Below are 26754 nucleotides of genomic sequence, written 5' to 3'. Positions count from 1 at the left end.
CAGTTGTTACAAAATGTTGGCTATATTCCCCATGTTGTACAATACATCCTATCTTACACCCAATAGTTTATACTTTTTCTAGAAGAAGCCAGTGATTCGGTTTATTATGCACCCTTCCAGAGATATTTCATATATATACAAGAAAATATAACTGTATGTGTGTATTCTTGGGTTTTCTATTTTTATTTTTCAAGTTTTTAAAATGTTCCTAGATCAGTCTTTTTTTTTTAATACTTATTTATTTGGCTGTGCAGCATGTGAACTCTTAGCTGAGGCATGTGGACTCTAGTTCCCTGCCCAGGGCTCACACCCAGGCCCCCTGCATTACGAGCATGGGGCTTAACCACTGGGCCATCAGGGAAGTCCTTGGACGTATGCGTCCTTGTTTTACCTTTTGTCCCCACGATCGCATACTCTATTATTCCACATCTTGGTTCTGTCATTTGAAATCATTCTAATTCCGTTCATAAAGAATATTCTCATTAAAAAAAATTTAATCGTATTCCATTGTATGGATATTCCATAATTCTGTTAACCAGGCCCCCAAGATGATCACTTGTTTCCAAACTTTTGTTTCCAAACTTTTACTGATGTACTGTAATGAATAACCTTGAACATGTGTTATTCCTTAGAATGGATTGTAATATAGACCAGAAATGAGGTTCTACTGTAAGATTATGTCTGGGAGGTTTCATAAGTTCAGGTACTTAAAAAGCAGGTCATTTCTTGTCTCTCTTCTACACTCCTTTGATCTGGGGTTGGTAACCTAATCTTATGTGCTCTATGTCTTAAAAGTTTCACTGATGATGTCTCCGGTGACAATGTTGATAAAATAACTTTTCTGAAGAGGTTACTTTCTTGTGCTGAAACTATCTGTTTCTCACGGATACCCTGTGCTCACCCCTGCTCAGGACATTAGCCAGTTAGTTCCATACAAATAATGCATATGTTACTTTAGCACCACGAATCTAATCTAGTCTGGGGTCCATCAGTGAATTTGTGTTCTGACCTTGGTGCCAGGTTAGAACACGTGAACCAGAAGTTCAGGCTTCATGTTGTTTGTATTTGGAGAATTAATCCAAGTTTCCCATGCATGCTGTTCGAAGATTTCAAAGAAGCATAGTAAAAAGGTATAAATACCAATAACAACAAAAAATAATAAAGTTATTTCCCAAAGGACAGCTGGAAGGCAGGGCTGCAAAGTTAAATAGCCAGAAACATCCTCTGTGGCTTTTTCAAATTAGGTCTTATTATATGTATTTACTAGGACATATTTCAGATAAAGAACTAAACTCCATCTTTGTTAGCTCAGAGGAAATGAAGACAGGTTCATAATCTAGTTAAAGGTGCAGCTGCTACACTAAACACACACACACACACACACACACGCACACAAACACCTCACCACTGCCACCACATCATGTCCCACATCCCACATCTTACACATGTTTGGTTACATTGTAGCATTTTGACAAAAAAGTCATCTTATTCAGTTTCCTCCTTCCCAGATGGGCTACCCGTCTGATATATATATATATATTTCAAACATATATGTATATATATGTATGAAAGTGGAGGTGTTAATCACACAGTTGTGTCCAACTCTTTGCAACCCCACGGACAGTAGCCCAACAGGTTCCTCTATCCCTGGAATTCTGCAGGCAAGAATACTGGAGTGGGTTGCCATTCCCATCTTCAGGGGATCTTCCCCACCCAGCATCGAACCTGGGTCTTCTGCATTGCAGGCAGATTCTTTACTGTCTGAGCCACCAGGGAAGCCCAATATATAAATGTATACATATATGTAAAGGACGGAGAAGGCAATGGCACCCCACTCCAGTACTCTTGCCTGGAAAGTCCCATGGACGGAGGAGCCTGGTGGGCTGCAGTCCATGAGGTCGCTGAGTCAAACATGACAGCGACTTCACTTTCACTTTTCACTTTCATGCATTGGAGAAGGAAATGGCAACCCACTCCAGTGTTCTTGCCTGGAGAATCCCAGGGATGGCGGAGCCTTGTGGGTGCCGTCTATGGGATCGCACAGAGTTGGACACGACTGACGTGACTTAGCAGCAGCAGCAGCATATGTAAAGGAAAGATCCTGGAGAAAGGAATGGCAACCCACTTCAGTACTCTTGCCTGGAGAATTCCATGGACAGAGGAGCAGGACCAGGCTGCAGTCCATGGAATCGCAAAGAGTTGGACACGACTGTGTGACTAACTTCAGTTTTTCAAAGGAAAGACATCACAGCTTCTGAGAACCCTTCCAGCTTTAAAATATGTAGCCACTCTCATCATCAAGAAGTTCTATGTATCCAACTGTTAACTATGGAAATAATTGTCACCTGAGGCCTGGGCATGATACATGACAAGTTCATTTGTTTAATAAACCTTGGTTGAGCATCTTCTGTGGGCCAGGCACTGCCACAGCACAGAGGATGTGGTGGACAGACAGAGATCCTGGTCCCATGGGGCTTACGTTCTATTGGAGGCAGGGAGACAATAAACAACAATAACAACAAGATACAGTGTATCATATGGTGCTAAGTGATATGGAGATACAAGGGATACAGTAGGGAGTGTGTTGGGGGAATGGTCATAATTTTAATTTATGTGTTTAGGGAAGGCCTCACTGAGAGAGTAGCATTTGAATAACATCCTTGAAGAGGGGAGGTGGTATAATTGGTAACCCTTCAGGCACCAAGTAAATAAACTTCCTCCTTTGTGGTATAATTTGAAGGTAAGCCTTTTTTTGTTTCCAGCTGTTCTTTTCATCAACTAATCATGATCCCTAAAATTCTGTTATTAGTGATACACACTTAGGTTAAAAAGCTAAAATAAAAAGTATCCAGTTTTGCAAACATAACATTGTAAAGCAACTATACTCCAATAAAAAAAATAATTTAAAAATACACAGTTCTGAACTATTAAAACCTTAGGGTGAATTTGTTTATCTGCTACTTTTGTAAATTTTATCGAGGGCATAGAGTAAGGTGATTGAACTGGTAGAGGTGTGTGAGGCAATCACAGATGTGGGGACGTGCAGGGAGCAAGAGTGTGACACAAGGACCCGGGTTGCTGCAGCTGGGAGCCAAGGACCGAATGCTCCTTAAGAATTGTCTCATTTTTGCCTGCTGTCCCCCAGCCCACGTTGCCCAGTCCTGGGCATGATTCCTCCTAACTATACTGCTGAGAGAGGCGCCCTGGGACGCAGGATGCGGCCTGATGTGTGGTTTAATAACGCATCTCCCGAGGGGCTCAGAGTGTTTGGAGTCATGCTACAGAAGTCATATGGAAGGGGACACACAGGGAAGCAAGTCTGAGTGTTAGTCTGTGGGTATTTTAACAGCTCTCAGAAAAATAAACGAGTCAGGACACCCAAAAGTTTAGTCCTTAATCAATGAAAGAGAGCAGCATTATATATGGTGACATTCACCTCATTTTTTCCTTTAACTGTAAGGCTGTGCTGGGTCTTCGTTGCTGTACCTGGGTTTTTCTCTAGTTGTGGGGAGCAGGGCCTCGTCTCATTGCAGTGACTTCTTTTGTCGCAGAGCATGGGCTCTAGAGTGTTCGGGCTTCAATAGTTGCAGCACCCAGGGTCAATCGCTTCGGCGCTGGGACTTAATTGGCCCAAGGCACATGGGATCTTCCTGGACCAGGGATCAAACCTGTGTCCCCTCCATTGACAGGTGGATTTTTATCCACTGGACCACCAGGGAGGCCTCACCTCATCTTTTAAAATGAGATTATCCCCTGTGTCTGATTCTTAGGTTTTACCTTTGTTTTTATAAGTTCCATTCTCAAAAAAAAAAAAAAAAAGAAAGAAAGAAAGAAAAAAAGCTTCTATAGAGAAAAGCTTTAGACCGTGGGTCACAAATTCAAATGTCTACAGGGGGCAGACGGTAATGGACACAGACAGGTAGGGATGGGTGGGGACGGAGACACACCAAAGAGTGCCTGCCTCTTCTCAGCTCCTGGGAGTGTTAACTAGGAATGAGAATTCAGAATTAACATTTGAACAACTGTTTCTATTACAAAGGTAGTTCATGTATGCTTATGTTAATAAGCATTAGAAATTGTAGAGGGTTTTCTATAAAGTTTAAGAAACTACTAAGTTTCTTAACAAGTTTCTTTCTTCAAAGAAAATTTGAACTTGTTTATATAGATTTAAAATAATGCTGTAAAAACTGATGTCTAACGTTAATTTGGGCTGAGTGACTTCTATTGATGATCTTTCTCAGATGTTCTCTATTTTCATGGATCTACTGAAATTAGCACTTTGTGTATTACAAAATAAGTCTACATTTGCTTACCTCTTAAAACCTTTTGCTGGCCTTTCTTGGTTGATGTGCTTATTAAATAGGGTCACTGAAATCAGAGACCTGGGATATGGCTCAAAAGAGGAGTTCCCTGAGTATATCCAAACATTTTTGCTTAAGGCTTGTCTTGTTCCAGAGCTTTGGTTTTTGCTTTAATTGGTTGAATGAATTTTCTGTACTGGTATCTTTAATATTTTTATTTACTGATCTGTATCTTAAGCATATCACAGTATTGGTATAAATAAAACTCTAATAGGACAACATAGAATAAAGGACATGTTAGTTAAAAAAAAAAGAGAGAGAGAATTCAGTATTGCTAGGATTTCTCCATTTTCAGCAGAAGTTGGAAATCCACATTTCTAGGCCAAAATCTTCTGATTTTTAAATGAGAGCAACCAGCCCAAGAGACTTGGATACACTGGGCAGACCATTTATGATGTCTGGTATAAAACAGAGGATTTTAGTACATTATAGAACATGATGGCCGAAGTAGACAGAGGAGGGACATCTGATCAACCTTCCATTAAGAAGATAAATTTTTTAGAGAGTTGACTGGCTTTGCCAAGGTTCTGCCTCACCTATTTAACCAGTTATCTTGGGAAATAAATCAAAGTTTCCCAGCTATGCTGTTTGAAAAATTCAAAACTAGTAACCTCTGAGTCAAGAAAATGCTGAACAGAGAAGTCAGAGGCCTGGGTCCCAGGGTTGGTTCTTTCATAGACTCACAGGACCACCTTGGGTGGATTTCTTAGTCCCTTGGGGTTTAATCTCCTTATCTGCAGAATGAAGGCCTGAACTGAAGGGATTTTTCAAAATGTTCCCCTCCAAGCCCAGGAAGTCTTCAGAGATGCCTTTCTAAGGGTGGGGAAGGGCAGGGGGTGCCTAAGCTTACAGAAAGGCTCCTCAGCCTTGGTTCTGTTTTTTCATTCAGGACTTCTGCTTTTCTGTGTTTTAGATCTTGAGCTCCTGAAAAAAAAAAAAAAATTATAATAATCTTTTTAAAGAAAGAAGTTCCTCGTCTTCAGAAAGATTTCAAAATCATTGAATTAGTTTATCAATATCAGTAAGATGTTATTAGGTAAGGTTTGCAAACTCTGTGAGGCCTGCAGCTAATCAGAACGATAGGACTTTTCTCCATTGGTCTACCACAGCTTGTCTGTTTTACCTGCTATTACACCTATAAACCAAATCAACATGCAGCCAACAAATAATGTGGGAAGACTAGACACATGACCCAGTTTGTTTTGAGGGGATTTAAGAAAGTCTTTGTTCTGATGAACAGAGGTTTTTTTTTTTTTTTTTTAATTAATTTATTTATTTGTCTGCATCAGGTCTTAAGTTGTGACATACGGAATCTTTACTTGCATCACATGGACTCTCCAGTTGTGGTGTGTGGGCTTAATTGCCCCATGGCATGTAGGATCCTAGCTCCCTGACCAAGGATGGAACCCCTGTCCCCTGGAAGGTGGATTCTTAGCCATTGGACCACCAGGGAAGTCCCCAGATGTGATCTTTTGTGATACCATGTATACACATACAGTAGAGTCATATGTGCTACTAAATAAGCTTTTCTTGGGGTTGGGGAGCAGCACGTGGGGGGCTTCCCTTGTGGCTCAGATGGTAATGAATCTGCCTGCAATGTGAGAGACCTGGATTTGATCCATGGGTCAGGACGATCCCCTGGAGAAGGGAATGGCTACTCACTCCAGTATTGTTGCCTGGAGAATCCTATGGACAGAGGAGCCTGGTGGCTACAGTCCACAGGGTTGCAGAAGCGTCGAACACGACTTAGTGACCAAACACAGCAACAACAAAGCTTTTCTCGGTTCATATGACTTGGTAAATTGTATCAGCAGTTTACAGTGATCTGTCAGTGGGAGAAATCTGAAAATCACTCAACTGGCTCTTAAAAATTAGCTATGATTTATTGATAACCTAATTTGTGCTGGTTTTATGTATATCATCTCTAAGCTTCGGATTATTTACACTGTAAAAGAGATGTTTTTAATCTCTATTTTACAAATAAATAAAGTCTAGGTGAGGTTAAAGACTTACCAGGACCACATAGGATTCTAATCCATACCTGTCCCAGCATATTCTCAGCCAGACAACCTCTAAGGTTGGCTTTTAACCTTGAAAAGTTAGGAGGCAGGAGTTCTGTTGTAAGCTGTCCTGGGATCAACTGCAAAACTGCCATCAACTTGCAACTTTCTATATCCTCTTACCTACTGAAACCCTGGAATAGAATTTTAAACTCATAGCTATTCAAATTCAGTGCCCTGATCTTGACTAAATAGAGGCTCTCTGGATTAATTGATTTTTAAATAATTTTATTCATTTATTTTTAGCTGTGCTGGGTCTTTGTTGCTGCTTGGGCTTTTCTCTAGTTGTGGCGAGAGGGGGCTACTCTCTGGTGGCAGGAGGGCTTCTCATTACGGTGGCTTCTCATTGGGGAACACAGGCTCTAGGGCTCTTGGGCTTCTGTAGTTGTGGTTCCTGGGCTCTAGAGCACAGGCTCAGTAGCTGTGGTGTACGGGTTTAGCTGCCCTGCAGCATGTGGGATCCTCCTGGGTCAGAGATTGAACCCCTGTCTCCTGCATTGGCAGGTGGATTCTGTATTCCTGAGCCACCAGGGGAGCCCCAAGGCTTTCTGAATTTAAATAGTCCCTTTTATAGCCTGGACATCTTTTGCCGGAGATGAAAGAACTTTAAAGGGTGGAAACAGACTTTTGGGGATGAATAAGTGGATTTATTGTGTTATTTCTGGATTTGGCCGAGCTGAGTTTCTCCTGTTGCAGAGGAAATGGCTTTCCCTGTTGGGTGATCTGGTTTAATGGATTCAGGGACAACTTCTTCAGCACTTTGCTGGACACTTCGTATATCCTGGGTCAACATTTCTAATTACTGTAACCACTGTGGTTTTTTTTAATAGTTGTTTGTTTTTTGCTTAAAAGTTCATTGTAAGACGGAAGACCGGTAATTTTCATTTTTTAAAATTAATTTTTATATTGGAGGATAATTGCTTTACAATGTTGTATTGGTTTCAGCCATACAACAACTTGAATCCCCTGTCTCTTGAGCCTCCCTCCCACCCAGGAATTTTCATTTGCACACTGCAACATTTTCAGAGGAAGTCTATGAATATTACTAGCAAGAAACAACGACATGGGGCAGGGAGCATAGGTGTTCTGATTCTCATTTAACAGGCAAGAAAAATTGCGGATCATTCATTCAGTTGGCAAGTGATAGGGCCTGGATGGTAACTCAAATGTTTCTACTTCTAATCCTGTGTGCACACTCATTTTACTATAGTTATTTAGGTTTTCTAACTGGAGGGGAAACAACATTGACTTTTAGCATGAATCTAGCTTTTGTGAACAGTTCTGATGGTGGTTTTGAAAAATAAAGAAGAGAACAGCTTATTAAGTTGCACAGTTTGAGGAAAATACCAATAACCATTGCTTTACCTTAAAAAAAAAAAGAGGTCCCAATTTTATGTAAGGTCTTAAAGTTTAGAGTTTGCCATAACAAAAAGTATGGACAAGTGTTTCTTTTCCGTTTTTTTTGTTTTTTGTTTTTTTTAATATTTATGTATCTTTTTGGCTGTCCAGGGTCTTAGTTGTAATCCAGGGGATCTTGGTCTTCACTGAACCACAAGAGATCTTTAGTGGCAGCATGTGGGATCTAGTTCCCTGACCCAGAATGGAACCCGGGCCCCCTGCATTGGGAGCTCAGAGTCTTAGCCGCTGGACTACCAGCGAAGTCCCTGGACAAGTGTTTCTGAGCCAACCACTACTTGATCACTGTTTCTTACAAAGAAGGGGATGGAATTTGGACACATCCCTCTTCTGGGAGCATTGTTTTTTTGCTTGCTTTGCACTTGAGTGATTGCTTCTGATTTCTACAGCTAAATGAAGAAGTTTGTTGATGACTTTCTTTTATGAAGGAAGAAAAATGCTGGAACTTTCCCCTTTGAGTTTGAGGTTTTCAGAGCAAGTATTAACAGATGAGGGGTTCCCAGGTAGCTCAGTGGTAAAGAATCCTCCTGTCCCATTGCAGGAGATGCAGGTTCAATCCCTGGTCAGAAAGAATCCCCTGGAGTAGGAAATGACAACCCACTCCAGTATTCTTACCTGAGAAATCCCATGGACAGAGGAGCCTAGCTGGGTTGCAAAGAGTTGGACATGACTTCGAGACTAAATAAGAACTAACAGATGAACCTAGGTTACTTGAACACCTTGTCTTTTTCCTGAGAGGTAAATTTTTCATTTGGTTTATGCCGAATTCTGCCCCTTTGTGATAACAAGGCAGGTATTCAGAAGCCACAAAGGTAAAGTCTAAAGAATACTTTGAGTTTCCCTAAACAGAGGTGACACAGGAATGACTCACCTAGAGGAGAAGAGCATGGTAGTTGGGTAGTTATTCAGTTCCATGTCACTTAGACCAGTACTTTCTACCTTGGTCACACAAGCAAAGACACAAAGAGCTTTTAAAACATATTGGTGCCCGAGACCCATCACCCCTAGGTTGGGGCGGGGTCTAAGCAAAGGTAGTTTTGAAGTTTCCCCAGTGATGCTAGTATGAAGGTTTGAGAATTTCCAGTTGAGGCTTCCAGTATCTTGTTCAAAACCAGGTGGGATAACCCCAAATGACAGCAGTTCTTCCAGCCAGGACATTACAGATATGTTGGGTAAGGAGTTCATCAGGATAAAACAGACATTTATCTTTTTGTAATGAGAGTTTTTGTGTTGGAGCATAGTTGATGAACATGTTGTGTTGGTTTCAGGTGTATAGGAAAGTCATTCGGTCATACATATAGGTGTACCTGTTCTTTTTCAAATTCTTTTCTCATTCAGGTTATCACAGATAGTGAGGAGAGTTCCCTGTGCCATACAGTAGATCCTTGTTGGTCATCCATTATAAATACAGTAGTGAAAATACGCATTTCTTGAGCACAAGCGTTCTAGGTGCTGGAAATACTTCCAGGAGCAAAAGTGGCCCTGCCTCGGCCTCCAGAATCTTGCTTTCTAGTGGGCAGAGACAAACACACAAACAGGACTGTGGTGTTAAGAAGGAAACACACTGAGTAATTAGGCGTCAAGGAAGGCCTCTAAGAGGAATCATTTTTGCAAAACCTGAAGGAGCAGCTGAACCCAGAGCCTATGGTAAGGCAGAGGGAATAGAGGGTGAAAAAATCCCAAGACAAGGAGAGTGGTGTGTTTGAAGAACAGAAAAGCCTGCAGTCCCTTTCGTTTATCTAGAAAGGGGAGTGGCAGAGAGTGAGCAAGCTCTAGCCTGACATTACTTATAGTTTGCACACATCGCTCAGCATGTCCCTGCCAAACAGCACACACTCTGCAAAGGGAACCCAAAGAGAAGTGTCCCCCAGGAGCCAGGGTACTGTGTGCTGGACACAGGGTTCCACAGGATTAGCCAAAAATTGCTAACTATGAGAAAAAGCTAGGCAGACCTCCATGACACTGAGATAAACTGTGAAAAGGGGTAAATTCAATTATATATTTGCTATCAAGAAGATTTGGCCTAACATTTTAGTCTTTTATCTTGTTACTAGCCATCACTCAAATACAGTCTATCAGTGTGGCAGAACTGGCCTCATTTTGGAAGAAATTCAGTTTTCTGAAGTACTGTTTTTGAGGTTTCTACCCAACCAAATTTTTTGGAAGGTGAGCTGTTTGTCAAATATCTGTAATGTTGGAGAAATCAAATTTGTGCCTATGGTGGTTTAGTCACAAAGTTGTGTCTGAGTCTTGCGACCCTGTGGATTGTAGCCCACCAGGCTCCTCTGTCCATGGGATTTCCCAGGCAAGAATATTGGAGTGGGTTGCCATTTCCTTCTCCAGGGGATTTTCCCGACCTAGGAATCAAACCCCAGTCTCCTGCATTGCAGGCAGATTCTTTAAGGACTGAGAGGCTTAATTTCTATCAATATCTTGTTTAAAGAAACATTGACTCAATTCCTTTGCTTGTTTTCATAAAGATTTCTACTTCAGTTGTGCAGGATATGGGAATTCCCTGGTGGTCCAGTGGTTAGTACTCTGTGATTTCACTGCTGAGGGCCCAAGTTCAATCCCTGATTGGGGAACTAAGATGAGATCCCCCAAGCCATGAAGCGAAGCCAAAAAAAAAAAAAAATGTTCAGGGTTACTAACTGCTTACTGTGTAATGGTAACCAGAGGGAAAAAAAAGCTACACTGATTTATTTTCAGCAAAGCTTTCTAAGGCCTCTCTGCTCTTGAATTTAAAACAATTTTTTTTCAATCATGTAACCTGGAATTAATTTTCCTCGTTGGCATGTTGTTACTCATTTTCTATAAAACAAACCATGGGGTTCAGTGCAGGGAAAACAACTATAATTAATATGTATCCTCAACCAGAATGTCCAAGAATTCCAATAATCCCCTCATGCTTTTACATAAGAGATGGTATGTTACCCTGATAAAATAAAAGTGCTGTAAAAGATGATCTTAATAAGAAAGACAGCCCTTCTGAAGAAATCCATATGAGGCAAGAAAAAAAATTTCAATTTTTTTTTTAAATACAAGACTAAAGTAATTGTTAAAGATTTTATTCCTAGCAATAATACATGAGTTCTGTAAGCTCTTTCCCAGACACAACAGGAAGTGTGAAACCTGGCCGATTATGGAAAGATGGTGACCAAATTATAGTCGTGGCTATAATGAATAAGGAAAAACAAGTCAAGAAATATTCACAGGAAACCTGGTGCAATTTTCTCTTTTTTGAAGCTGAAACAAGACAAGATGGATTTCAATTGCACCAGGATGGATTTCTCCTTGAAATAAGATGCCTGTAATACCTCTAAAACAAACTAGTTGATTAGAAAAATACAAGTCTACAGTTTCCATTAGTCCTTAGGCTCTGTGATATAGAGCATACTTCTTTTTTTAAGTACACCAATCACAGTATCTGTAAGTTAAGTATTAGAAAATTAGTAAAAATAATTAATTAGTGGGTGTTTATTTACTTTACAAAACTTGTCACAAGGCAAAGGACCATGCCTATTTTTTCACTGTTGTATTTCCAGCACCTAGCACTGCGCCTGGCACCTCACAGGTATTCTTTTCTTTTCTTTTTTGGCCGCACCATGAGGCTTGCAGGATCTTAGTTCTCTCACTAGGGATTGGACCCACATACTTTCTGACATGCTGTTTTTGAGTTCTCTACCCAACCAGATGTTCTGGAAGGTGGGATGTTTGTCAGAAATCTGCGTGTGTGTGTGTATGCTCAGCTGTGTCCGACTCTTTGTGACCCCATGGCCTGTAACCCTCCAGGCTCTTCTGTCCGTGGGATTTCCCAGGCAAGAATACTGAAGTGGGTTGCCATTTCCTACCCCAAGGGATCTCCCTGACCCAGGGATCGAACCCTTGTCTCTTGCATCTCCTGAATTGGCAGGCTGTTTCTTTACCACTGCACCACCCAGGAAGCCCAAATATCTGTAGTGGAGAAATCAAATATAAGCCTGCAGAAGGCTTAATCTCTATGACTTTCACTGCCCTAGGCAGTGAAAGCATCGAGGCCTAACCACAGGACTACCAGGGAATTCCCATTCACAGATATTCTTTAAATATTTGTTGAATGAATTAATTTCTTAAATAGCAGCTGCACATTATACACTTCATCCCCTCTAACTTGATTTAGAAACTTCTCCAGGACTGCTTATGTTACCCAAAGAAAAGCAGATGGACAAAGAGAGGGAATAAGATGCTCAGGATGTCTTATCAAAGAAAACAGCAAAACCTCTTTGAAGATTAGGACAAGCAACTGTTGTGTTGTTGTTTTTTTTTTCGCCGTGCCATGAAGCATGTGGGATCTTAGTTCCCTGACCAGGGATCAAACCCAGACCCTTGGCAGTGAGAGCATGCAGTCCTAGTCCTTGAACTGCCAGGAAATTCCCAGGACAAGCAACTGTAGAAAATCAAAACAGTGAAAGATTTGAACTGTCAAGTAGGATCATGCTTAGAGGTATATTCCTAACTAAAAGCAGGGGATAAAATAGATACAATTTAGAGACTCTAAGATCTTTCCCTGATTAAGTAGGCCTAAAATAAGAGTCTGAAGAACAGCCGCCTGGCTGAATACATCCTTTGGATGTTTTTATCAGCAGCCTCTAGATTTGAAAACAGTGCTGAACATGCTTTTAATTGATCTTTGAGGTGCTCTAAGCTACAACTGAAAGCCGACCCTCTTTTCTATTTGCTTGAACAAGAGCCTGAAAAGGAAAGCTAAAGAGCTTTCTAGTGATGTCCTTTACCCCTGTTCTAAAAAGTACCTGTATTCTCCATGGAATTCAGGAAATTTCACAACACCCAGGGGCTAATGTGAAGTTAGTTTTTACTCACTACTGAAGGAAATGGCAACCCACTCCAGTATTCTTGCCTGAAAAATCCTCTGGACAGAGGAGCCTGGCAAGTTATAGTCCATGGGGCTGCAGAATCAGACACAACTGAGTAAAGTGGACAAGTATCTAAACTCCTCAAGCTACTACTTATAATTGCGGAAAGATGGAAAACATGTTAGATTCCATAATACAATGGGGCATAAAACATTTTAAGTTATGAATGTACTAAAATGTGTAAAAGATTACAAAAGTATACTCTGTGAAAGAACATTTACTTTAGTGCCTCAACCTGTGAATGAATGTCAAAGAAGATGAATGAAAATATTTTATCTACACACATTTGTTCAGTATTTATTACTAATAATTCATGATTATTTATATGGGAATAACAATCCCTTCTTCTGTAGCCAACACAGTTCCCAGCCTGGTAGACATACATGATGAGGGTATTTCAGTTCAGTTCAGTTCAGTCACTCAGAAGTGTCCAACTCTTTGCGACCCCATGAATCGCAGCACACCAGGCCTCCCTGTCCATCACCAACTCCTGGAGTAAATGCATATAAATTACCCCAAAGTCACCAAACTGGTGAGCTCATTGTGAGAAGTAACAGTGCCACTCCAATAATCTTCAAATTAAAAAAATTATTTGCTGCTTAATTGATAAATATAATTAAAATGTATCTATTCCTTTTGCTCAACATGTGTGTATGTATGTATATATGTGTATGTATATATATGTGTGTGTGTGTATATGTATATATATATATATATACATATATGTATATATAAATATTGGAGAAGGCAATGGCATCCCACTCCAGTACTCTTGCCTGGAAAATCCCATGGATGGAGGAGCCTGGTGGGCTGCAGTCCATGGGGTCTCTAAGAGTCGGACACAACTGAGCAACTTCACTTTCACTTTTCACTTTCATGCATTGGAGAAGGAAATGGCACCCCACTCCAGTACTCTTGCCTGGAAAATCCCATGGATGGAGGAGCCTGGTGGGCTGCTGTCTCTGGGGTTGCACAGAGTCAGACATGACTGAAGTGACTGCTAAGTCATACATAAATATATGAATTTAATGATCGTAATACTGTAACAAAGTTGAAAGTTGCTGGTAGGGATTACTTTTTAAAAAACAGCTTTAATGAAATAGTGTTTACCTACCATAAAAATTCATATTTCAGTGGTATTTAGTTGTACAAACATCACCACAATCTAATTTTAGAACATTTTCATTATCCCCCACCCCCCCATAAATATCTATTATCAGTCACTCTTCATTCTTCATCCCTTTCTCCCCAACCCAGCCATAGGTAACCACTAATCCACTTCGTTTCTCCCTTGATTCCTTAATCTGGACATTTCACGTAAATGGAGCTATATATGTGGTCTTTTGTATCTGGCTCTTATCATTCTGCAGAATGTTTTCAAGCTTCTTCCATGGTATACCAGGTAGCAGTAGTCAATCAATTCTTTTTATGGTTGAATAATTTTCCATTGTATGGATGTAACACTTTGGTTCAGTTCGTCATTTGATGGATATTTGGGTTGTTTCCACTTTGGGGCTATTATGAATAACGTTGCTATGAACATCTGTGTGTAAGTTACACACATGTGTTCATCTCACTGGGGCTTCTGGGTCATATACTAACTATGTTTAACCTTTGGAAGGACTGTTGACCAAAGTGGCTGCACCATTTTTTGAATACTTTCCTACCAGCAATGTATGAGGGTTCTAACTTCTTCTTCACATCCTCACAGACACTGGTTATTGCCAGTCTTTTTTATGATAGCCATCCTAATGGATGTGAAGTCATATTTCATTGTGGTTTTGATTTGCATTTTGTTAATAACTACCAATTATTAGAGTGCATTTTTCATGTGCATATTGGCTGTGGTATATCTTCATCAAAGAAATGTCTATTCAAAAATACTTTGCCTATTTTAAAATTGGATTTTTAAAAAATAGCTGAGTTGTAAGAGATCTTTATATATTCTGGATACTATACCCTTATCAGATGTATGATTTGCAGATATTTTCTGTCATTCTGTAGGTGTCTTTCTTTGCATTTTCTTAATAGTGTCCTTTGAAGCACAGAAGTTTTCTATTTTGACATTCAGTTTATCTATTTTTTTCCTTTGGTTGCTTGTGCAAAAGTTTTTTTATTTTAATGAAGTCCAATTTATATTTTCTTTTATTCTTTATGCTTTTGGTACCATATACATGAAACCATTGCCTAACCCAAGTCCCTGACGATTTACTCCTGTGTTTTCTTCTTAGAGTGCTATAGTGTTACCTCTTACATTGGGGTCTATGATCCTTTTTCATTTATTCTTTTTTGTATTTGGTGTGAGGTAGGGATCCAACTTCATTCTCTAGCATATAGAGTTGCCATTCTCAATTTAAATGTCTTGGCAGTCTTGTTGATAATCAATTAACTATAAATGTAAGATTTTTTTTTCTGGACTCTCAATTTTAGTCCATTGATCTATATGTCTATCCTTATGCCAGTACCACACTGTCCAATTTCTGCAATGCTGTAGTAAGTTTTGAAGTCAGAAAGTGAGCATCCTCTAACTTTCTTCTTTCTTTAAGGTTTTTTGACTGTTCTGTGGGCATCACTTCTGTAGGTCTCACTGAAGTAGGGTCTAATCCTTAGTTTTGCCATCTTAGAATCTTGATTTTACCAGTTATTCCCCAAAGTGCACAGTACCAGAGCATTGGTTCATACCCCTCAAACTTGCAAGAAAATGCCAAGTTTGATACACTATATGCATTTTGAGATATTCCTTTCTTGGTAATCTTAACTAAAATGGCTATGCAGGGAATTCTTCCTTACAAGGTGCCAAATTAGTTAATATAAGTTTCCTTAGTAAACTTGGAATTGGAAACTAAAGCTCAGGGAGGGATATAGTATAATAGCAAAGAGTTACAGGCTTTTTAAAGTTTGAATCCTATCTCTGTTACTCAGTGATTGTGTAACCAGGGCAAGATTTTTAACCCTTCCCATCTATAAAATAGGGGAAAATAATCCCTTTCTCATAGAATCACTGTGAATGTAAAATAAAATACAATTATGTAAATAATACTATAACAAAGCTGGAAGTTGCTAGCTTCCTGAGCAACCTTTATAAACCCTTACACAGTGCTTGGGACTAGTTAGATTTCAGTAAATGGTACAGACTGGATACACTTGTAGAATGCTTCATTCAGGGTGTGAAGAACAGCTGTCTGACATAGCACAGCTTCCTAGAGACCTGAAACATTGTGTTTGCAGATATGGGATCTTTGGGGTTTGAAAGACTTTGGGTAGGAATGGAGCCATTTTTAGAGTGGGATACAGGGACCTGGAGAGCGCATTGCTACCACCTGGTTGTGGATATTCCATTGCCTGAGGAACTAGTAAGCGATTATTACTAGATTTAGATGTTGATGATTATTGATTCTTATTCATTTAAATTGCAAAAAGTAGTATTTACTGATGTAGCCTCTAAATCCTCAAATGTAGAGCCATCCTTTGCAATGGTTTTTCTAGAGTGCACATATTCAGACACTTCAGTTATCAAGAATACTACTAAGATTTAAGAAATAAGTAAAAACTAGTTATTGAGCAGTTAAAATAGATGTCACAGAACCTCATGTGCTTAATACACAGGACAGCCCCACAGAAAATCGTTACTCAAAACTTGAAAGTCTAAACTAATAATAGAAGTTTATCTGTGTCTAAGTTCATAGTGCAATAGAATCATTAAAAACAAACAAACAAAAACAGGAAACAAGGTTGTTAGGTAGAAGAATGGAGAAGTGTCAGCCCAGTAGTGAGAAAGGAGACATAAAACAAACAGATGTAAATCTAAAGTAATCATAAAACAGCATTCTAGAGGTAATTTATTATAGAGACATCAGTTCAGTTCAGTTCAGTCGCTCAGTCGTACCCGACCGTTTGCGACCCCATGAATCACAGCACGCCAGGCCTCCCTGTCCATCACCAACTCCCGGAGTTTACCCAAACTCATGTCCATCGAGTCGGTGATGCCATCCAGCCATCTCATCCTCTGTTGTCCCCTTCTCCCCCTGCCCCCAATCCCTCCCAGCATCAGGGTCTTTTCCAATGAGTCAACTCTTCGCATGAGGTGGCCAAAGTATTGGAGTTTCAGCTTCAGCATCTGTCCTTCCAATGAACACCCAGGACTGATCTCCTTCAGAATGGACTGGTTGGATCTCCTTGCAGTCCAAGGGACTCTCAAGAGTCTTCTCCAACACCACAGTTCCAAAGCATCAATTCTTCGGCGCTCAGCTTTCTTCACAGTCCAACTCTCACATCCATACATGACCACTGGAAAAACCATAACTTTGACTAGACGGACCTTTGTTGGCAAAGTAATGTCTCTGCTTTTTAATATGCTATCTAGGTTGGTCACAACTTTCCTTCCAAGGAGTAGGAAGAATTTCAAATCCTGAAAGATGATGCTTTTGAAGTGCTGCACTCAGTAAGCCAGCAAATTTGGAAAACTCAGCAGTAGCCACAGGAATGGAAAAGGTCAGTTTTCATTCCAATCCCAAAGAAAGGCAATGCAAAAGAATGGTCAAGCTACCGCACAATTGCACTCATCTCACACACTAGTAAAGTAATGCTCAAAATTCTCCAAGCCAGGCTTCAGCAATACGTGAACCGTGAACTTCCAGATGTTCAAGCTGGTTTTAGAAAAGGCAGAGGAACCAGAGATCAAATTGCCAACATCTGCTGGATCATGGAAAAAGCAAGAGAGTTGCAGAAAAACCTCTATTTCTGCTTTATTGACTATGCCAAAGCCTTTGACTGTGTGGATCACAACAAACTATGGAAAATTCTGAAAGAGATGGGAATACCAGACCACCTGACCTGCCTCTTGAGAAACCTGTATGCAGGTCAGGAAGCAACAGTTAGAACTGGACATGGAACAACAGACTGGTTCCAAATAGGAAAAGGAGTACGTCAAAGCTGTATATTGTCACCCTGCTTATTTAACTTATATGCAGAGTACATCATGAGAAACGCTGGGCTGGAAGAAGCACAAGCTGGAATCAAGATTGCTGGCAGAAATATCAATAACCTCAGATATGCAGATGACACGACCCTTATGGCAGAAAGTGAAGAGGAACTAAAAAGCCTCTTGATGAAAGTGAAAGAAGAGAGTGAAAAAGTTGGCTTAAAGCTCAACATTCAGAAAACTAAGATCATGGCATCTGGTCCCATCACTTCGTGGGAAATAGATGGGGAAACAGTGGAAACAGTGTCAGACTTAATTTTTTGGGGTTCCAAAATCACTGCAGATGGTGATTGCAGCCATGAAATTATAGAGACATGCTGCTGCTGCTGCTGCTAAGTCACTTCAGTCGTGTCCGACTCTGTGCGACCCCATAGACGGCAGCCCACCAGGCCCCGCCGTCCCTGGAATTCTCCAGGCAATAGAGACATAGATCTACATAATTTTAAGGGCATTCATTGGTCTTAATAGAATGCAGTAATGGTAATAATGATAAGGATGCTCCTTAATCACCAAGCGTGTATTTTTCAAAGGGCTGTATTCAAGAAAATGTGGGTTTTCTTGGGGAGAGGAGTTCTGTAAAGTAGGTAGAGGTTTCATTTAAAGGGAGTATCTTGCCAGATAAATGAGATGTTACTGGCCTTAGATTTGACTCAGCAGGTAGAATTTGCAAGCTAAAGTGGCATTCAAATAAGTAGTGTAGGGAGCTCAAAGGTGAACTGTTTTTTGTGTATTCTTATCCTAGAGTGTAGTTGTTATTAAGTATCCAGGGGAATCAAAACTGTAATTGTACCTTTTCCCTCAGGAGGGTTTTCTCCCAACCCTTTCAGTATCTCAGCTAAACAACGCTGTGTTGATCTACTCTGGACAGCCTTAATAAAGAGTGAAATTACTTGGCAACTAGCTGTCTGTATACTGCAGCCATTCCATTCTGGTCAGGCATAAACATGCACAGTGACATTGCTCTATCCTTCTTTGTGAAGACACAAATTCAAGATATTTCTGTCAACTTCAAGTGCGGTGCAAGTCACTCAGTCGTGTCCGACTCTTTGCGACGCCATACAGTCCATGGAAGTCTCCAGGTCAGAATACTGAAGTGGGTAGCCTTTCCCTTCTCCAGGGGATCTTCCCAACCCAGGGATCGAACCCTGATGTCCAGCACTGCAGGCGGATTCTTTACCAGCTGAGCCACAAGGGAAGCCCAAGAATACTGGACTGGGTAGTCTATCCCTTCTCAAAGTGAATGTTAAATATCACCCTTCTAGGATGGGAAACGGAACAAACAAGGTGGTGCTGCATATTGCAGGCAGATGATTTACCGACTGAGCTATGAGGGAAGCCCGACTGAACTTGTAACCTTCCGTTATTTTGTCTTCTCTCGTTCAAATATGGATGTTAAAGTTTTAATCCGGTATTAAAGCCAGCTCAGGACCTAAGAGACCCGTAGAATTTTTAGAATCGGAAGGCTTTTAGAAAATGTGTCCACCCTCTTCATTTCACAGAAGAGAAAACCGAGGCCTTGGGACACGTTATGATTTAATGTAGGTCACCCAGTTAATTAGTGACAGAGTAGGAACCCAGGTGTCCCCAGGCCTTCGTAAGCCAGTGGTTTTCTAGTACGCTCCCTAGTCTTGGACCAGTTCCTTCCCCTCTTTGGGGTGGGGGGTGGGGGTGGCGGGCGGGAGAGTCGGAGGAAGTTGTTCTTTCTTTCCCTTCAGAGCTGTGCAATTTAGAACGCGGGCCTGATCATGGGGATGACGAGGTGTCAGCCCGGCTCTCCACCACTTGAGGTGCGCGCGCTCTCTCTAGATGGGGACATGGGGCTGGGTCTCTCCTTAGCCTGGCGCCCCTTTCGCGGTTGGTGCTTAGCACCTGGACTGAATCGCTGTATCATCGCGGCGACACTCTCCTGGCTCCCGATTTTACGGCACAAGCGTGTGCCACCGCCGTCTCAGACCGAAGGGAGAACCTGGGGTTCGAAATCACGACAGTGTCAAGAGGGAGGCTCCGGAAACCCTCCCGGTTCCTCGGAGGACCCCAGCCTGGCGGGGAAATGCCCAGCAAGTGAGTGACCTCGGCGCCGACCCCGCCGCCGGTCAGCTCGCGGCCGGGGTGTGCCTGCCGGGCCTGACGTGGCGGTGAGGCCGCGGGGAGGGGAGAGAACGCCGCGAGGGCGCGGCCTGACGTGGCGGCCGCGGCGGGGCGGCGAGGGGAGCCCGGGCCACTGCACTGCCCCGCGCTCCGGCCAGAGGGCGCCCGGCCCCAACACTTCCCCGCCCCGAGGCCGCCCAGGGCTCCCGGAGTAATCGCACCGGCGATTGGGTCGGCGGCGTGGCGGGGCCATGTTGGAGCCGGGCAGCGACCCCGCCTCCCGCCGCCCTCCACCCCAGGTCAGACCGGGTCGTGTGGGAAGGGGAGCGACAGAGGGGAAGCCTCCCTCCCCGGTCGCCCGGCGCGGCGGGAGCGGCGGCGGGAGCTGCCGCGGCTTCGGCCACCCCTCCGAACCCGGGCCAATCAGCGGCGCGGGCACAAATATGCAAATAGCGCGCCGGTGCTGCCGGAGTGCCGCTCGCAGGGGCTGGTGGGGTCGCGCTGGGGGAGTGAACTGGGCCAATCAGGCGGATGCGTGGCGGCGCGGGGGAGGCGGTGCCCCTTCACTCCTCCCTCCGCTCCCTCCCGGCCCCGCGCTGACAGGGGGGCCTGGCCGCGCCGCCGGTAAGTGCCGCCGCCACCCGTCGCTGCCACCCGCCGCCCCGGGCGTGGGGAGGAAGCCCCGGGGCGCCCCGGGGCAGCGGCCGCTGCTCAACTGGTGGGGAGAGGCGGGGGCGGGTTCTGTCATCCGGGTGGTCGCCTGAGGCCGCCCCCGCCCGGCCAGCCGCGCGTGTCAGTCTCGGTCGAAGCGCGGGGCGGCGGGGGCGCCTCAGTCATGGCGATGCCCGAGAGCCTGCGAGCGGCGGTGAGTACGTGCCGCCACCGCCGCTCGGCCGGGGTGGGGGTTGGGGGGGGTCGGGGCAGGCCGGGCCGCGTCGCGGCCGCCGAGGTGAGGGGCCGGCGCCCGGGGGCGGGCGGACGCCCAGGGAGGCCTGGGAGGGGGCGCTGCCCGCACGTGCGGCCCAGCCCGCCCGCGGCCCGCCCCGCGCCTGTCATGGCTGCGGGCAGCTGCCCCCGCCTCCCAGCCCGCAGACCCCGGGGTCGGGACCGGGTCGCAGAGCCTGTTGCGTCGGATGGAGGTGAGGGCAGGGCGGGCAGGGCGTGGGTTGGCAGGACCCCCCCCCCCCCCCCCCCGCCTTCCCCTCCCCGCTTGAGGTCCGGGCCTCCCCGTCCGCTCGCTTCCCTCCCGAGGGTCGGGCTTCCCTCCATCCTGCAGCTTCTTCCCCCGCCCGCCTGCTTTCTCGCCTCCGTGACTCATGACAAGGCGTCCCGCGCGAGTGCTGGGTGCCCTCGAGCCCGGGACGCCCCCGGAGCTTTCCCAGGCCTGGGCGTCCGGGTTACGACCGCAGTGCTTCTCTATGATACCCCGCCCCGAGGGCCTCTCCACGTCTGCAGCGGGGCCCCGACCCCACCAGCCCCTGTGTGTGTTGGGCCTCCGCCGTGACTGCTGCTTTCTTGGCATCTGGGTGTGGGACGTGATGGGTGGTTCCAGGGCTCTCTCGCGGAGATCCATCCCAAAGCCACGCACGACCCGGAAAGCCTGGGTGTCTGACTGGCCTGTAGCAGTCGCCAGCTCAGAGTGGTTTCTGTTTGTTCCTTTTTTGGTTTTGTTTTGCCCCCTCCCCCGCCCCTTTTCTTAAGGAAAATAAAACTTTTCAGAACAAAGTAGACGAGGTTTTTTTTCTTTTTCCCAATTGTGATTATTTACCAGTGTTACACAGTTACTTTCTTGGAAGACTAAGATTTGACTCTATAGTGACTTTTAGTCAATTTATGTGAAATACTCATAAGTACTTCAGAGCCCCTCCCCGTTAAATAAAGTTTATCTTCATGAATGCAATCATTATCACAATTTAATTTCTTAGTTTTGCACTTCTCAGCTTATCCTTTTCTCTGATTTCAGACTCTAGTTTTACTTAAGCATCTATGATCTTGAACAGAATTTTTGTTGTTATTTAGCCTAAACTCTGCATAATCGTACAGGTACTTAGAACCATTAGGTTTACAAATACTTGAATGTACCTAAGGGGAACTTGGAGAAGGAAATGGCAACCCACTCCAGTATCCTTGCCTGGAAAATCTCATGGACTGAGAACGGAGGAGCCTGGTGGGCTGCAGTCCATGGGGTCACAAAGAGTTGGGCACGACTGAGTGACTAACAAGGGAAACTTAAGGGAGGATTCCTCTTTTCGGGACGAGGGTTGTTGGGTTTGGTTTTTGGTTTTTGCAATGCAAAAGGATGAATTTAGTGTTTCTTTTATGTTAGATATACAGAACTTGAATTTAAATGTGACTTTTTGCTAACAGGTAGCACAAAGCCTTCCATATGACCAATGTTTGATAAATACTATTTTTGGGTTTCCTGGGTGGCTCAGTTGTAAAGAATCTGCCTTCAATGCAGGAGACTCCAATTCCATCTCTGGGTCAAGAAGATCCCCTGGAGGAGGAAATGGCAACCCATTTCTGTATTCTTGCCTGGGAAATCCCATGGGAAGAGCCTGGCGGGCTACAGTCCATGGGGTCCCAAAAGAGTTGGACATGACCGAGCAACAAAACATTTTTTGTTAAATAATAAAATATTTTTTTATTAAACAACAAAATATTTACTAAATGAAAAATATCTATTGCTACCATGTAGCTTTCAAGATTTTTCTGTTTATATTGCCTTGTTTAGTCACTAAGTGGTGCCTGACTTTTTTGTGACCCACATTGACTGTAGTTCGCCAGGTCCCTCTGTCCATGGGATTTCCCAGGCAAGAATACTGGAGTGGTTTGCCATTTGCTTCTACAGGGGATCTTCCTGACCCAGGGCTCAAACCTGCATCTCCTGCATTATCAGGCAGATTCTTTGCTGCTGTTGTTCTGTTGCTCAATTGTGTCTTATTCATTGTGACCCCATGGACTGCAGCACACCAAGCTTCCTTGTCATTCACTATCTCCTGGAGTTTGCTTAAACTCATGTCCACTGAGGCGGTGATGCCATCCAACCATCTCATCCTCTATTGCCCTCTTCTCCTCCTGCCCTCAATCTTTGCCAGCATCAGGATGTTTTCCAGTGAGTTGGCTCTTCACATCACGTGACCAGAGTATTGGACTTCAGCTTCAGCATCAGTCCTTCCAGTGAATATTCAGGGTTGATTTCCTTCAACCTGGTTTGATCTTGCTGTCTAAGGTGGATTCTTTACCATTGAGCTACCTGGGAAGTCCTTCACGTTAAATAGTTATGGTATACTCCAAAGTCTTGGCAGGTCTCAGTCCTTGGGGAGTTTCCTATAAAATCCACTTCATGTAATATAGACATAAAATGATCTCAGAAAGATCAAAGTAGTTGCCTCCCAGGCTTGCCTCTGGTATCTCTGTCATCCTTGAACAGTTTTAGGATAGTGGGTACTGTAGAGTTTAAAAACAAAAACCGTTGTGATTGATTAACTAGGAGAAAATGGTGTCCTAAGGATATTGGAAATAATATTAGGAAGAAAATATTGTGCTGGTGTAACCAGTAAAGCCTTCTTGTCTTGGACGGCGTGCTGATTGGAGAGACTCAGGACTTTGTCAGTTTACTAGCTGTGTAGTTGTAGTCCAGTTAATTAAATGCTGTGAATCTTCATTTTCTCCCATTTAACAAATCTGTAATTCTAAATATCCCAAGATTTTTCTCTGAAATGCAAATTATTCTTGGATTTAAGTTTTCAAAAGGCAGAGGTTTTGAAAGAGATAGTGGTATATTGGTATTTCAGGTAAATTGGCCTTTCTGGGAAACATTTTTAGAATAACCTCAAGTGAGCAAGTATGAATAAAGGTAGGAAAGCAGTGTTCTTAATGGGAAAAGCCCACGACAAGAAAAGATTAATGAAATCATAGCCTTTTCAACTTGGAAATATCTTTAGATACTTCTAACTCCAGACCCTGTATCTAATATGACTGCATGCCTTCCATAAGTCACTGAACTAACTACACCTTGGTAGTTTACCTGTGGAAATAAGATAGACTCGAAGGAGAGGCTTGTGTAAATTTAGGATGGGGAACTGAAGTAGCATTACAGATTTAGAAGTAAAACCTATTGAAGCTTCTACCAATAGTAAAATGAAAATGTTGGATCAGTGATAGAAATGTAATACAAGAAAAAGTCAACTATTACACTTTGACAGCAAAGGGAAAAAAGTCTCAGGTCAAAGTCTAAAAAAGAAAAATGAATATGATTGAAATAAGCTACTGGGGAAATTTCATCAGGTGTTAGTATAATGAATAAAAAACATAGCAATGAGAATATAGAAACTTGAGGTGGTTGGTCGGAGTGAAAATGAATTATGAAAACTAATTATGAGAGTGTGTTGTCATAAATGTTTGAAAAACTCTAAAAGCCAAAGACTAATTAGAAGGGATTCATGGAGACTGAGATAGAGTGATTTTATTGTAACCTTTCATATGTTTTGTAGATGTGGTCTTAACATGATTAAGGTGTTTTAGCAAAATATACAGATTTAGCTTTTTTACACTTATCTACTTTGTAAATATAAGTTGCCACATTGCAGTTTTGTAACTGTCGTCTAATACTTTGTGTCTCTTTACTCCTTATTTGGGCTTCACTCCTATACATTCCACCTCTCTGAGTTTTACCAGTTTGTGAATACTCAAGTCAAATTCCACATTGTGTAAAATCATCTCTTATCATCGTAGCCCTTAAGGATTTCTCCTTCCCATGAAATCATAGGATTATTATTTGTCTTACTTTTTTGACATTGTGTAGTTTCCTGGCATTCCTTCTATTGTATTGCCTTTGAATTTGCAAGAATACTTTTTGCTCCTTTCTTTTAGAAGCAGTTGGAAAGTTGAAAGAGTGATGGTGAGAAACCCAAAGGAGGGGAAAGCCACTTTGAGCTGTAATTTGTTTCCTGGACTCCAGGTCATAAACATCCATCTGTCCATTAAGCAGATTTATTAAGTGGTCCTTTTATTTAGTAATTTATTACATGTACTATAATGTGACCTCTGCCTTTCTAGAATATACAGTCTAATAGTGGAAACACATAACGAATAAACAATAAACAAATGTCAAATTTCAACTTAGGATGAATACAGTAAGGAAAGAGAACAGAATGCTATGAGAGGGAAAAATGGAAAAGGTTTTAGTGTCTATGGTCAGAGAAGGCCTCTTAGGTGGTGCTGTGTAAGTCACGACGACAAGACTAAGAAGCCAGGCAGGAGAAGAGATTCCTGGAATGGAGAAAAATACATATGAAGGCGAGAAAACAATTCATATCTTGAAGAAATGAAAGAAGTTCAGGGTAGCAAAAACATAATGGAGGGAGACCATGCAGGATGAAAAGAGAGAGAGGCAGAAAGCAGATCATGCGGGGCCTTGCAGGGCACGTTAAAGACTTTTGGGTTTTACTAAGGACATTTCAGTCATTGAAGATTTTGAAGCAGAGGAGTAATATAATTTTTAAAATATAACTTTCGTTTAGATTGGAGCTAAAGGCAAGAGTGAAAGCAAAGACATTATGCTACTGTCATCATTGAGGGAAAACAATGCTAACTGGAACTGGGGTAGCAGCTATAGAGATGAGGGAATGGAAAAGGTGATATGTGTATATGTATATATAAAATTTGATCTGCTAGAGACAAGAAGATGGGAATGATAGAGAAATTGACAACTTCATGGTGAACTGAATGTAAATGAAAGGTGTCAAAAATGACCTCCAGGTTCCTGGCTTGAGGAATTAGGTGGTGGTAAGATGTACTGAGAAGAAGATGAGGGAGAAAAAAGGTTTGGTGAGAAAGCTTTGAATACTGTCCATACACAGGTGTCTTCAATGGTTTTATCTGAGTGGTAGATGCCTCAGTCAGGATAGCTTTAACTATGTGTATGACACCACACTATGACATGTTCATAGCTTGTGTTTTGAGAGAAAGGTGTAGACTTCCTATTTATGTTAGAAAAATTGGTAACTGAAATGACCTTTATAATAGTGTCCTTCAGTTTTTGAATGTTTGTGAATATCTTAATGTAGATTGGGCTTCCCTTGTGGCTCAGCAGGTAAAGAATCACCTGCAATGTGGGAGACCTGGGTTCGATCCCTGGGTTGGGAAGATCCCCTGGAGACAGAAAAGGCTACCCGCTCCAGTATTCTGGCCTGGAGAATTCCATGGACTGTATAGTCCATGGGGTCGCAAAGAATCAGACAAGACTGAGCAACTTTGACTTAATGTAGATTACATTGATACAGAGGTTTAAGGAAAAAAAAAAACTTGAGTGTAGTATTAGATGGGTTTATGTATTACTTGGGTGATGGTGTAGAATACAAGTCTTATAGTCTTGGTATCTTCAGGAAATCAGCAGTCTTTAAAGTTATTAGCTTGTAAGTAGCCTGATAGTAAACGTATCATTTTTAATGAGGCTTCTGGTGCTTATGAGTAAAAATTATACCTTAGGTTATTAGTAGCTATTGTTTATCAAATAGCTATAGATGTTGATATTTTTGTTATAATTTGGCATAATTAAGTGAAGTTAGCTAAATGAATTTAAGGTTTTTGTTTTTGTTTTTGTTTTTTTGAGGGGAGTGGTTTGTGCTTTAAAACTTTTTTTAACCAGTAATTTTGAACGTTGTTATGGCCACCTCATGCAAAGAGTTGACTCATTGGAAAAGACCCTGATGCTGGGAAGGATTGGGGGCAGGAGGAGAAGGGACGACAGAGGATGAGATGGCTGGATGGCATCACCGACTCAATGGACATGAGTTTAAGTGAACTCCGGGAGTTGGTGGTGGACAGGGAGGCCTGGCGTGCTGCGATTCATGGGGTCGCAGAGTCGAACATGACTGAGAGACTGAACTGAGCTGAACTGATTGCTCCAAACAGACGGGATTTGAAATTTG

At 42.6% G+C, this 26754-nt stretch overlaps 1 protein-coding gene across 8 annotated transcripts in view; it reads left to right on the top strand.

Annotated features, from left to right (window-relative positions):
• CHD9 (chromodomain helicase DNA binding protein 9) overlaps positions 1–26754 on the top strand; it is a 224888-nt gene that overhangs the window by 41541 nt on the left and 156593 nt on the right. The window contains exon 1 of one of the 8 annotated variants that reach the window (XM_027513585.1): positions 19522–19792. The exons of 5 other annotated variants lie outside the window; for them this stretch is intronic. The gene's annotated coding sequence lies outside the window, so the exon portion shown is untranslated. Of the gene's footprint in view, positions 1–19521; positions 19793–20322; positions 20444–20469; positions 20685–26754 lie in introns of those variants that run through there. 2 more of the 8 variants (XM_027513583.1, XM_027513584.1) reach the window with 2 other exon arrangements.

Source organism: Bos indicus x Bos taurus, chromosome 18, assembly GCF_003369695.1.
Source record: "Bos indicus x Bos taurus breed Angus x Brahman F1 hybrid chromosome 18, Bos_hybrid_MaternalHap_v2.0, whole genome shotgun sequence".
NCBI lineage: Eukaryota > Metazoa > Chordata > Mammalia > Artiodactyla > Bovidae > Bos > Bos indicus x Bos taurus.
The sequence above is the reverse complement of the archived record's forward strand: the minus strand, read 5'-3'. Positions and strand labels throughout refer to the sequence as shown.